A 12,756-nucleotide genomic window follows, 5' to 3' on the forward strand; every position below is an offset into this window, starting at 1 on the left:
TATAGTTTTGCACTATTATTGCTACAGCTGAACTCGGCTTTTACGTACAACACTGTATCTGCTGGTGTAGCTCTAGGACTCCCTTTTTATGGCCTGCTTCATCTCTGTGTACATAGTAAGACGCACTCTCCAACTCTAACTCACTGGCAGTGGCAGGGCAGGAGGTGGGTGTGGTGAGAGCTCCAAGGTATTATGAGAAAGGGGCATATATCTGTCTGGATACCTTCGGAGGTCTTACATAATTAGAAATTTTATTATCTCACATAACAGTAAGTCTAAGAAAGTGCTATCCCAGTGATTTAATTACTTTATTAGGGTCCCAGATGCCCAATTGCTATGCTGTGCTATTCCAGGTATTGACTTCCTTTCCACATTGGTAGCAAGACACAGGGAAATTTTTCCAGAATTCCCACAGCAAACTTCCCTTTACATCTCATTGGCCAGAATTTGATCATCTATCCATTTCCAAAATGAGCCGTAACAAAAAGGATGGCATTACTGTGATTTATATTATAATCTGAAAGATTATGGCTCCTGGGGACCCAATCTCAGTGCCCATTGTAGGCCAGTTGCTACTGGAACTGGTGACAACTTTCAGTCTGTAACTCCCTCTGGAGGCTCAAGTCTGGCCACTTGCTTTCCTCTCTCACTGATATTGCATCTTTCTTTGCTCACCACTATACAGGAACATACAGAACTCAAACGGAAAAAAAAAACTAAAACCTTTTCCTCACTTACCCAATCCTGAAACACTTGTGCAATTTTTCATTTTAATTTTTTTAAAACGATTTTTACTTTACTGCTAATACCCCCCCCCCACAACACACCTTTTCTCTTTTATTCTTACTTCCTTCTTTTTACTTGGTTGAATAGTGGAGATTACAAAGATTTATTTTATCTATCTGCTCCTGTATGTGCCCTGACCAGGGATTGAACCCCCAAGCTTTGCACATTGGGAGGATTCTCCAATCAACAGAGTCATCCAGCCAGAGCAAGTAGTAGAGATTTTTAAGAGTGACTCTTCTGGTAAAGAAAGGACTATGATGACATTCATTGCACTTAGAGGAGAGCCAGACTTCGGAGTCCCCTAGGCAGTTCTGATCTGGAACTGGGTACTACAGAGTGTATTGTGGGTAGGGAATGTAATGGGGATTTGGTTTGCTGTAAATGTGAGTCAGGCAGGAGAAGGAAAGAATTGGTCTCACATCCCTCCTCTCTCCCCTTTCCTATTGTTCTAGTTTCTAAGAAGCGAAGCCTGCTATGGAGCCATGTAAGAAGCAGGCAGGGTTTTGGCCTCACTGAGGTGGAAGTAACAGGAACAGGCAGGGAATTCTCTGTAGGTAGAGCACAGAGCGCATTCCTAGCAGCTGTGGCTGACGCAATGCTGTGAGAATACTCCAGCTCCCAGAAGCCTCCTGGGCATATCCAGGAAGGGAGCTCGCCTGCTATACGGAAATGACTCAGCGCCAACCAGGCAGCCTCCTAACCTTTTTTGGCCATTTGCCCTGCTGTAACATCCTATTGGCTGAACCCATGTATATAAGCTAGCTTACTTCTTGAATAAAGTAGATCTGCGTCACTGAACTTGTTCTCTGGAGCCGGGTCTTTGCGTCTCTGTCATCCTCACCCCTGGCAGGACTTGTCCACAATTCTCAGGCAAAGGGAGCTGAAAGAAAGGAGTTCCTGGGATAAAAGTCAGAGGCTGCTGCATGAGAAGCCAAATCGGTTTTCAACAGGTTGTACTGAGGCCCCTGGAAAGCTGGAAAGCAACTTGCCCTCTCCTTAAGAGTAAAGGCATGCACACCGACCCAATTTAGAGCCACCTACACCAATTTTTCCATTCATATCCAGACTCATATCCATGTTTGTTCCCTACAAACCCACACCCGTGCTTTCAGCACAAAGCAATGTGACCTCAGATATTTGCAAATTCACACCCACAAGGGAGCTCCCGTTCCATTCACATCCTATTAAATACATAAAGCACACAATTTATTGCCACAAATGCACAGGGAAAACAAAGCTTTTTAGTCTGCCTTGACTCAAAAGTAATCTGAAAAGTTAATCTTTAGCCAATACCTGGAAACAATGTGGGAAAGTTCTCACATAGACACAAATTCAAGGATTATTGAAATTTTCACCCAAAAAGAAAGAAAAAAAGTTTCTAAATCTAATAACATATGATCTCAGGGGGACCTAATCTTATACATTAATGTTTTTGGTGTAATCATATTGATAATTGTCAAACAGCTGCCTCTGTAAGGGGGAGGAAAAACAAGTTTATATGGACTCTCTCTTTCCTGAATCAGAAGTCTGTTTACATAGAACCAATGTGAGGAGTGTGTTAGGAGGAAGAGGACTGAACGGATCATCGGAAGAACTGAGGGTCAGTGATCCAAACCCCAGCTTTCTCTGATACTTATTGTGAGTTTGGGCAAGAGCTTTGATAAGTCCTGAAGAACACATGTTCTGAAGCATCAAGCTTGTTTTTTGATATTTTTAACAACACAAGTTGAAACGGAATTCCCTTGTGGATGAGGAAAGAAGGTTACTTTGTATATATTTCCTTGGTGCTCTGATCATTGGCAAGTTAGTGTGTGGAGAGGTGTGGAAGGATAGGGGAGAGAAATGGGTACGGAAAGTATACTGGGCTGGGTGTTCACTCTGTGTTGGTTCACTGTGAGACGCGTGGACGGAAAGAGATGAAGGGGAAGAAAAATAATGCTTGCAGGTAGTGGTAACACGGGATTCTCCCCACCTTTCCTGTCCCCATGGGTTTCTTTCTCATGACTATAGCTTTGACAGCAAAGCCACCCAGCATCCTCTCTCCCCTCTCTTTTCCTAACAGATTCTTTATTATATTCTGATAACCATCCTTTCCCCTTCTAATTTGAGGGTGTGGGTAAATCTTTGTTAGTGTAAGCCAATTAACAGATGACATTTCTTGGTCCAGCGATAAGCATGGTGACTTAAGTTTACCCAAACAGATTGAAGGGAGGGATTTATATTCCGTAGTTGGAAAAGTTATCTTCCTCTATAGCCATGCTTAAAAAAACAGTCCATAATGCCAGTTGCCATTGGCAGTCATCTTTCAGCTAGGCCGGAAAACCGACCTTAGGATGGACCTGATGCTAACAGGAGCAGACATCTGAGATCTTGATTATGTCACTGAGCTGTAGCTGGAGCTGTAAGGCCAGTGGCTGTAGCCATGCAGATTTGCATTGAAGCCGGGCAGATGCTAGCTAAAGGAACTGTGGAGCCGGAAAATGGTCGACCATTCCTTTTATTAGTCTTGCAAAGGCAGACGAGCAAGCAGGCAGGGAAAACCGCTTCCCTCTCAGAGCTGATGAGCAAACAGGTGGTGGGGGGAAACCCCTTCTTTGGAAACAGTAGCAAAAAATGGCCCCTCCCAATGGAGGCTGGCAATCTGCAATTTGCCATCTGCCACCCTTAGGGCAAGCACCTGCAGCCTTCTGTAGACTATACACACGTGGTGCTGCCCCGTGCTCAAGCACCTTCAGCCTTCCGTAGACTATACACGCGTGGTGCTGCCCCGTGCTCAAGCACCCTCAGCCTTCCGTAGACTGTACACGCGTGGTGCTGCCCCGTGCTCAAGCACCCTCAGCCTTCCGTAGACTGTACACGCGTGGTGCTGCCCCGTGCTCAAGCACCCTCAGCCTTCCGTAGACTGTACACGCGTGGTGCTGCCCCGTGCTCAAGCACCCTCAGCCTTCCGTAGACTGTACACGCGTGGTGCTGCCCCGTGCTCAAGCACCCTCAGCCTTCCGTAGACTGTACACGCGTGGTGCTGCCCCGTGCTCAAGCACCCTCAGCCTTCCGTAGACTGTACACGCGTGGTGCTGCCCCGTGCTCAAGCACCCTCAGCCTTCCGTAGACTGTACACACGTGGTGCTGCCCCGTGCTCAAGCACCAATCAGGCAAAGTACAAGCAAGCAAGCCTAACATCCTTGTTTGCCCAACAGGAGCCTAAATTAATTTACATGTTATGTGGTGTTATGTTCCTCCTCTAAAGTTCATATGTTGAAGTCCTAACCCCTAGTACTGTATCTTAGAATGTGAGTTTACTGGGATATAGGGATGTTAAAGGGGGTAATTAAGTTTAAATATGGTCGTAAGTATGGGCCCTAAGCCAATATGACCTGTGTCCTTAGAAGAGGGAGTGATACCAGGAATACATGTATTCAGAGGAGTGGCCTTGTCAGGACACAAAGAGAAGAAGGCCTTCTGCACACCAACAAGAGAGTCCTCAGGAGGAACCAAACTGTCAACACTTTGATCTTGGACTTCAGTCTCCAGAACTGTGAGAAACAAATTTCTGTTGTTTTACCCATTCAGTTGGTGGTATTTTGTTATGGCCGGCCTAGCAGACTAATACATAAGGTCATACATTTTCTCACGGCTTAAGAATCGATGAGTTGGGTCTAACTAGTGGTAGTGTAGTGGATAGAGCATTGACCTGGGACACTGAGGTCCAGGTTCAAAACCCCAAGGTCACCAGCTTGAGCGTGGGGTCGCTGCTTGAACACAGGATCATCCAAATGACCCCATGGTTGCTGGCTTGAAATCCAAGGTTGTTGCCCTGAGCAAGGAGTCTCTTGGCTCAGCTGGAGCCCCTCATCAGGCACATATGAGAAGCAATCAGTGAACAACTGAAGTGTTCTCTCCCTTCCTGCCTCTCTTTCTCTTGCAAGAAAAACAAAACAAACAAAAACCCACAAAAGAATAATGAGTTGGGATTTTTCAATTACTTGCATCCAGAATCATTTTTTTTTTAAGTAAAAGGTAGGTAGATAGAGAGACAGACTCCCACCTGTGTCCTAACCAGGATCCACCCCGGCAACCCTCATTGGGGGCTGATGCTCAGACTAATTGAGCTATTCTCAGCACCTGGTTGAACCAGTTGAACTGCTGGCTTCAGGAGGGGAAGAGAGAAAGGTGGGGGAGAGGAAGGAGAAGAGAAGCAGATGATTACTTCTCATGTGTGCCCTGACCGGGAATTGAATTCAGGATGTGTGCACACTGGGCTAATGCTCTATTCATTGAGCCTACTGGCCAGGGCCCCAGAACCATCTTGAACCAGGATATTCTTGATCTTTCCTGCTTCTCTCTGCAAGTTGGCCTTTTGCTGGTTTTTCATTTGTTTTCTCTATTTTTCAGAGTACAGAAGCCAGTTATTTCTGTTGCAGCCTTGGGTTTATTTCTGCTGCAGCTTAGGCTTTATATGGGGTTTCTAGTCAAATAAATAAAACAGATTGATTTGAGTTCATATGTACCAGTTCTAAAAACCCAGAAGAAAAAATAAGATTGATGCAGATGAGTCCAATTTGAAGCTTTGGATCAATTAGCTGGGCCTAGAGAACACAAGATGTGTAGCAGAGATTATGAGAGTAGACTCTTTGAGAAGGAGAATGGACATGTTTTCTTATAGAAGATATGGAGACAGAAATCTTATTGTCATCATATCCCTGGTGCCTAGACCATAAAATAGAGATGAGTCTACTTGGGTATCTTGTCTCTGCACTGCAGTCTAGAAACTGAATTTTCCTGGTGTACGTGTAGCGATGTTCACACTCAAAGAAAGTTGGGAGAGTTGCCTGGCAGAGGCATGGGTGGGATACAAAGGCATCAGGGAGAGACAAGGCAAGTCATGGGACTGTTGTTTGGGGGAGAGAGACTAGAACACGTGTAAAAGCCTTAGAGAAAGAGGCAAATAATTAGAGGCTGGATTAAAGAAGGACAATGAACATGTATTAAGCATAATAGTAGGTGCACAGGCTAACATACAAGCAGTCCTTCTGCCAGCCAAATAACTGTGTCCCTAAATTTACTATGAGCAGTTTGTGAACCCTTTTAGTCCCTCTCTCCTCGTGAAACTGAGAGTAACCGTGAGAGGCCCCTTATACATCACTGTGCTATTGCCTAGGAGGGGACACATGTTAAGGTTTCAGAAGGCCATGATCCATGTAAGGGTGAAGCTATTTAAGAGCTCCCGGACCCTCTGAAATTGATTAAGATGCTACAGTCCATGTCCTTGGCCACTGTATATGGCAAGCCTGATTTCTTTTTCTTCGACTTCTCTAGAGAATCCTGTATTTATACTGGAATATTAGAACCCTATATTCTACTGACAGGGCGTACATTGAAGGTAGATTCTCTGGCAGAAGAGAAGAGCAGGCTGACAGGCAAAACAGCCTTTGGTGGATGGTGTAGATCAGGGGTCCCCAAACTTTTTACACAGGGGGCCAGTTGGAGGGCCGGACCATAAAAAAAACTATGAACAAATCCCTATGTACACTGCACATATCATATTTTAAAGTAAAAAAACAAAACGGGAACAAATACAATATTTAAAATAAAGAACAAGTAAATTTAAATCAACAAACTGACCAGTATTTCAATGGGAACTATGCTTCTTTCACTGACCACCAATGAAAGAGGTGCCCCTTCCAGAAGTGCAGCGGGGGCCGGATAAATGGCCTCAGGGGGCCGCATGTGGCCCGCGGGCCGGGCCGTAGTTTGGGGACCCCTGGTGTAGATGGGATGTAATTGGTTTAGGCACTTGGCCCAGTTGAGAAGTAACAAGTGGAGCATTGGCAAAAAATGGGACCCCCGAGAACAGTCCAAGAGGACTGTAGATCCAGAAAGGCAGTTGTCCTTCTGCATCAGGGCTGGTTGACCACACAGAGGAAATAAAGGTTCATTGCTCTCCTGGGCACTATATTATCTATCCCAGGTAACCTGCCTGTTATCGGATCCTTTGATCCAGAGTTTTGGAAGACAGGATTATTGGCGGTTGGTGGAATCTAAATTATTCATGCAGTCTTTAATTTAGCAACTTGAAGAAACCACTGCTCCAATCTTTACAGTTTTTATAAGAGTTCTGCATGGGAATGGGAAATATCAATGATTAATGTTAAAACTAGGAACAGTGTGGGCAATTTAGGGATAGGACATAGGGAGTCTTCTCCCCTATGCATTTTAGAACTTAAAACATTATGTTAAGGGATAAATAATGAGGCAAGAAATAGAGGTACAAACAGCTTGTTTTCTTCTTGAGTAAGCATGTGCTTCTTCTAATGTCAGCATTTGATTGCTTTGGGGATTATGCATAATAGCTTGTGTACATCGCTGTCACTGCATTTCCACATTGTCTAATAATCATTTATGTATCTATCCGCTTACACCAGGCTGAACTTCTTGTGTATAGGGACTGAGTCTTATTAATCTTTGTATCCCTAGCACCTAGCAGTGATAAATGATGAAAGGTTTATCCCTTTTTTACCAAACATATGTTGTTCCAGAAATCTTTTGAATTAGAAATTTTCTTATAGCAAATCATATCTTAACAGTAAAACAATACTTAACAGACATTCAGAGAATGTTGATGATGCTAATGATGACATCTAGTTTCCATGGCAACATGCACTTATTCTTACATGTTTCTTGGACTATGTGAAACATGGGGAAAAAATATACTTCTTCCCACATCGTGAGAAGATTTTTGTATTGCAGTATTTCTATCCACCTTATTTTCTTTCTATATGTGTTTATCCTAAGTGGTTGAACCAATGATTTACATATTGTGGACTCTAATGAATTCACATTTAGGAATGGTACTGGGGGTGGTGAGGGAGAAAAGCAGAGGCTAAGGGGGGTGGGTTGTTAAAAATATATAGATGACAAACTCATTTCAAAACACAGTCTCTTTTTTTTTTTCTCCTGCATTTTCTCACTCTGATCCTCATCAACTCAACTAAATCCAACTCTCTTTAAATCTTGGAATCATTTCAGTCTGGATAGACCACATTAAAACCCATGAAAGGAGGGCTTAAGCTATTTCTAGAATGCGTCTCTTCAGGATGAATACTCAGCTGGTGTAACATATTGGTTATTAAATACAGTTGGTAACTCTCAGTTCTGACCACTAGCCCTCCTAATAATTCTCTGGGAACAATGACAGTTAACAACTTCTTCTACATCCTTCTAAAACCATTCTAGAATTATTCAAGCAAATATAAAAATATGTGTTCTTTTCCTTCCCCATAAATAATAGCATATTGCATGTATTGCTCTGCCCCTTGTTATTTTTACTTGTAAGTATATTCTAGAGATCCTTCTATATAAACTCATCAAGAGCTGCCTCATTTAATAACTAGAGAATATTCCATTAAGTGAAGGAGTAATGTATTTGTCAGCTTTTTCTAGGTAATAAACAATCCCAAAATATCAGCAGCATTTAACAATAAGCATTTATTTTCTCTCATGTACCTCAGCATGCATCTATTTCAGTCCATGCATGGGTAGTCTTGGGTGCTCTGTATGAGACTGCAGGTCTACAGATCAGGTGAGGCAGTGTTGTTCCATATGGAGGGGTAGTGGATAAACAGGCTGTTGTTATGGTGATGGCGGATGCACAAGTAAACAAGGTTAATTATTTAAGCTCATGTCAAGTCTCTGCTCATATCACTTCTGCTAACATCTCATTGGGCAAAGCAATCTACATGGTAAAGCCCATAGTCAAGAAGTGAGGAAATATATGTCACCCATCTTGAGGTCATGGCAAGGTCATGGATGTGTATGGATAACAGTAATACAGGGAGTAGAATTGGGACCAACAGCTCATCACACCACAAATTCTTTTTTATTTTATCAGATCTCTATTGACGGTTACTTAAGTTGTTTTTTACTTTTTGCTTCCTAATATACTTTAAATTCATTTCAGCTCCAAACTCATTCTACAAGATCATGGGGATTCACTCACCATCGTGCAGACTTGGCCTAGTCTCAGTGTGATGCCCTGGCAGCAGGATCTAATATCAGAGAAGTCCCGTGGACTCTCTATTATTGATCCTTACTGGTTAAAAGGGAGGTGGAATCCAGGGGACGTGATATTTTGAAGACCTAAGACACTATTATTTTCATGTCACAGGACTCTTTGGGAAGGTTTGGGCTACATGTTTCAGTTTCAAAGAACAGTCATTCTTTCTACAAATGCCTTGGTACTACTTAAATATGTGGGTCACCAAAAGCTAAATCTTTGGAGATATGTTTTACAGAAAAGGAACTATTTCTATGTACTTCGGTTCTTTGTCTCATTATTTCAATGGAACACGTTAAGTAGTGTTACTACTGCAAAACATTTAGATAGAATTGTAGAAAAAGAAGGTAAGGTATTACAAGTTTTCTCCAAGTGCACATATATCTATATAGAGGGAAAGTTTCTCAGTGTATGAGAAGAATATTGCTATACAACCTATATCCATTCATGCATTTCCAAGACTGTACAGTCTTCAAAATTATTTTTTTATTTATTAATTTTAGAGAAAAGAGGGAAAGAAAGAGAAAGGGGGGAGGGAGAGAGAGAGGGAGATTTATTTGTTGTTCTATTTATTTATACATTCATTGGTTAATTTTTGTATCAGGTACCTTGTTGTATTGGGAGGATACTCTCACCAGCTAAGCTACCCAGCCAGGGCAAGACTGTACTATCTTCATAAAAGAGAAATTGGGAGATAGAATATAAAGAAATTGACTGAAATGTTCTGCCATAGTAACACAGGTAGCTTCGACTTTTTCAAGTACATGACTACCTTCTTAGAATTCAGAATTATTCTTCTATAACAGGTTGGGGTCATCTTTCTTCTATCTCTACAAAGGAAAATTTATTTATTTATTTATTTATTTATTTATTTATTTATTTATTTATTTTGTATTGAGTGCTTAACTAAGTCCCAGGCACAGAGGATGCAAAGGTTAAAAGGTGCCATCTCTCCATCAAGGAGCTCATGGGCAAAAGTGGAGAGTGAGGCTGAACAAGAAAGCAGAGAGTAGGCTCACATAATGTACATGCAGTAATAGAAGCTTGTTCAAGGTATGAAGTTGGCACAAAGTGGGGAGGATTACCTAGGTAGATGGGGGAAGATGGGAGCAGATGATCCAGGCTTTAAAAGATAAGCACAAATCCATCAGCAAGACAGTAGAGATAGAGTGTTCGATGCATTAAGGATAGAATCATGATTAGAATACAGGCATGAAACAGCATGCATGTTGAGGAAGTACCTAGTAGTCAGCTAGCCAGAGATTAAGATATGAGAAATGTGACTGGTGGCAAAATGAGTGTGAAAAATAGGCATGGATTTTATTTTAGGGCTTAGAACAAAGGGATCGTGTAACTGATTGTATTTTGGAAAGACCACTCTGGAAATGTGGGAAATGGATTAAATAAGTGGGAGGCTGAGGACCGGCAAAGGCTAGGATAAGAAGTGGGAGATAAGTAACATGCTGATGGGAGTAAAGAGGTGTAAGGGGAATATGAATTCTAGAATGATTAAACCTGATGTATTTTAGGCAAATTTCATGATATTGCTCCTCCCTCTTAATAACTCTATTAAGGTTCCTGTGGCCTTCAGACACAATATAAACTCATCAACTTGGCACAGAAAACCCTTCATTAAAAGGTCTTCAGCTATTCTTTCTCCATTCCTTAGTTCCCTTTCCCAATTTGCATCTATGTTCCAGTTCTTTTCAAGTCTCAGAGTCTTGTTAGTTAATTTGGAAAAAGTTATCCCCTTTTTACCTGATGAGCTTGTCTATCTTTTAAACCTCCAGGGCACCTTGGATTTCTTGCACTATTGAACGGAAGTCACCATACTGTAAACCAGTGGTAGTCAACCTGGTCCCTACCGCCCACTAGTGGATGTTCCAGCTTTCATGGTGGGCAGTAGCGGAACAACCAAAGTATAAATAAAAAGACAGATTTGACTATAGTAAGTTGTTTTATAAAGATTTATTCTGCCAAACAGCGAAAATACAACATAAAGTACTTGGTAAGTAATTATTATTATATGCTTTAACTTGCTGTAACTCTGCTTTCTAAATTTTATAAAGTAAAGTTACTTCCCTACTTTATAAATCACTGTTACTGTGGAACCGGTGGGCGGTTAGAAAATTTCACTACTAACAGAGATACAAAAGTGGGTGGTAGGTATAAAATGGTTGACTACCACTGCTGTAAACTGACTCTCTAAGTAGACAACAAAGACTTTGAGAGCAGAAACTTTTACCTCTAATTCTACAGCTCTAGAATAACTTAGGGCTAATTGGGTCGGTTATCAACTAATACTTCTGAGTGGATGAGCGAAGTGCTCCGAGAACGCCTGGGACTCCTGATGCTCAAGTTCTATCTTGACTGTAGTTGTTTTAATACATTAGAGAAATGTGATGTTAAAACTTAAATCTTTGGAGAAGAGTCAGAACATGTAGCATTGCCACTAGGTTCAAATCTAAGAGGAAGCATCTGCCTCAGGTCTTGGCAGATTTCCTTGCCTTCCTCTAATCTGTTCTTTTACCTAACAGATGTCTTAGTACTGCAACCTCAAGATGATTAATAACTCAAGCTTTGGGGGAGAGAAGTAATTTTGTATTTTTTACCAGTACTTTGGACTAAAATCTTTCAATCCTCGTGTGATAATAATTTTATTATTTTCTACTAAGGTGTATACAAGCTTAACTATGAGTAATTGCTAAGAATTTATAATTACTGATGATGGAAGAAATGACAGATGGGTTTAGGCTCATAGGAGCCAGTGGAGAAGAAAGGGGACTATGAGTAAGAGCAAGTAGTAGAGGACATTTAGAAAAGGAAAGGAGGTGGTTTAGGGAAGTCTGAAAGCAATAATTAAGCAGCCCAGTGTACTGGGTTGCTTTGGTTGGTCTGTGGCTTTAGGTAGTAGTTCTAAACAGATGACACAGCCCTCTGGGAGGCCTTAGAGTTACTGGAAAGAACTTGAAATCCAAATTAAAACTTGTGTTTTCTAAATTAATAAATAGTAAAAATACAATTACTGACATGTAATGGTTTTTATACTTGAAAGACTGGGAATGCATCTGGATGAAATAGTAATTCTCATCCTGGTTGGAAGCACTAATTTTGAATTCAGTACCTTATAATGTATAAAGACCTTTTACTTACCATAACTCTGTAGGGAAGGATGGGTGGGTGTCACCATTTTTCAGATGCAGAAACTGAGACTGAGGCTGTGAGGTGTATGTAGTCTCATGAGTTGAATGACCTCAGTTGAAATGAGCTTGCAAATTCTATGGCTCTTAGTACAGTGCTTTTTTGTCTGTGTCACAGAGAAATCTCTGTGGGAAAAAATAATAGCCAGAACCAAAAACAGAGAAAGATGGGGTCAGATATAAAATGTACACTTCTAAGGAACCCAAGAAAAGCAAGAACTGGGCTGGGAGCAAGGTTGGGTCTTTCTGTTTAACTATGGAATTGCAAACTAAGGTATTCTTGAAGTAAGACTTGTTAATGTAATTGAACAAAGATACAATATATGGCCAATTAATTATAAAATAGTTGTTCTTTAAAGATCCTCCCCATTTATTTTTTTTAATTTGAGACAGACCCAAAATTATAGTGTTGAAGATTTATTGTGAGAATAAATATTAGAAATAATTGAAAAGGTTACATTCCCAAGGTTGTAGATCTAAGAATGAACTTCAAACTTCCATTCCAGTGCCAAAGAAAGGAACAGATATGACACACATTTAATACAAAAAGAAATTTAGTGTCTTTTTTGAATCATTAGAATATTTATTCTAGGCAGCAGCATAATAAAGAATGTATAATTCCTGCAGGGAAATCTGTGTCTATCAGACCCAAACTGTGCTAATGTATGCATTTAAAAATTAATTATTATCTCCTTTTAATTCAGTTAAAAGAATAAG

This window comes from Saccopteryx leptura, chromosome 1, assembly GCF_036850995.1.
Source record: "Saccopteryx leptura isolate mSacLep1 chromosome 1, mSacLep1_pri_phased_curated, whole genome shotgun sequence".
Classification (NCBI taxonomy): Eukaryota; Metazoa; Chordata; class Mammalia; order Chiroptera; family Emballonuridae; genus Saccopteryx; species Saccopteryx leptura.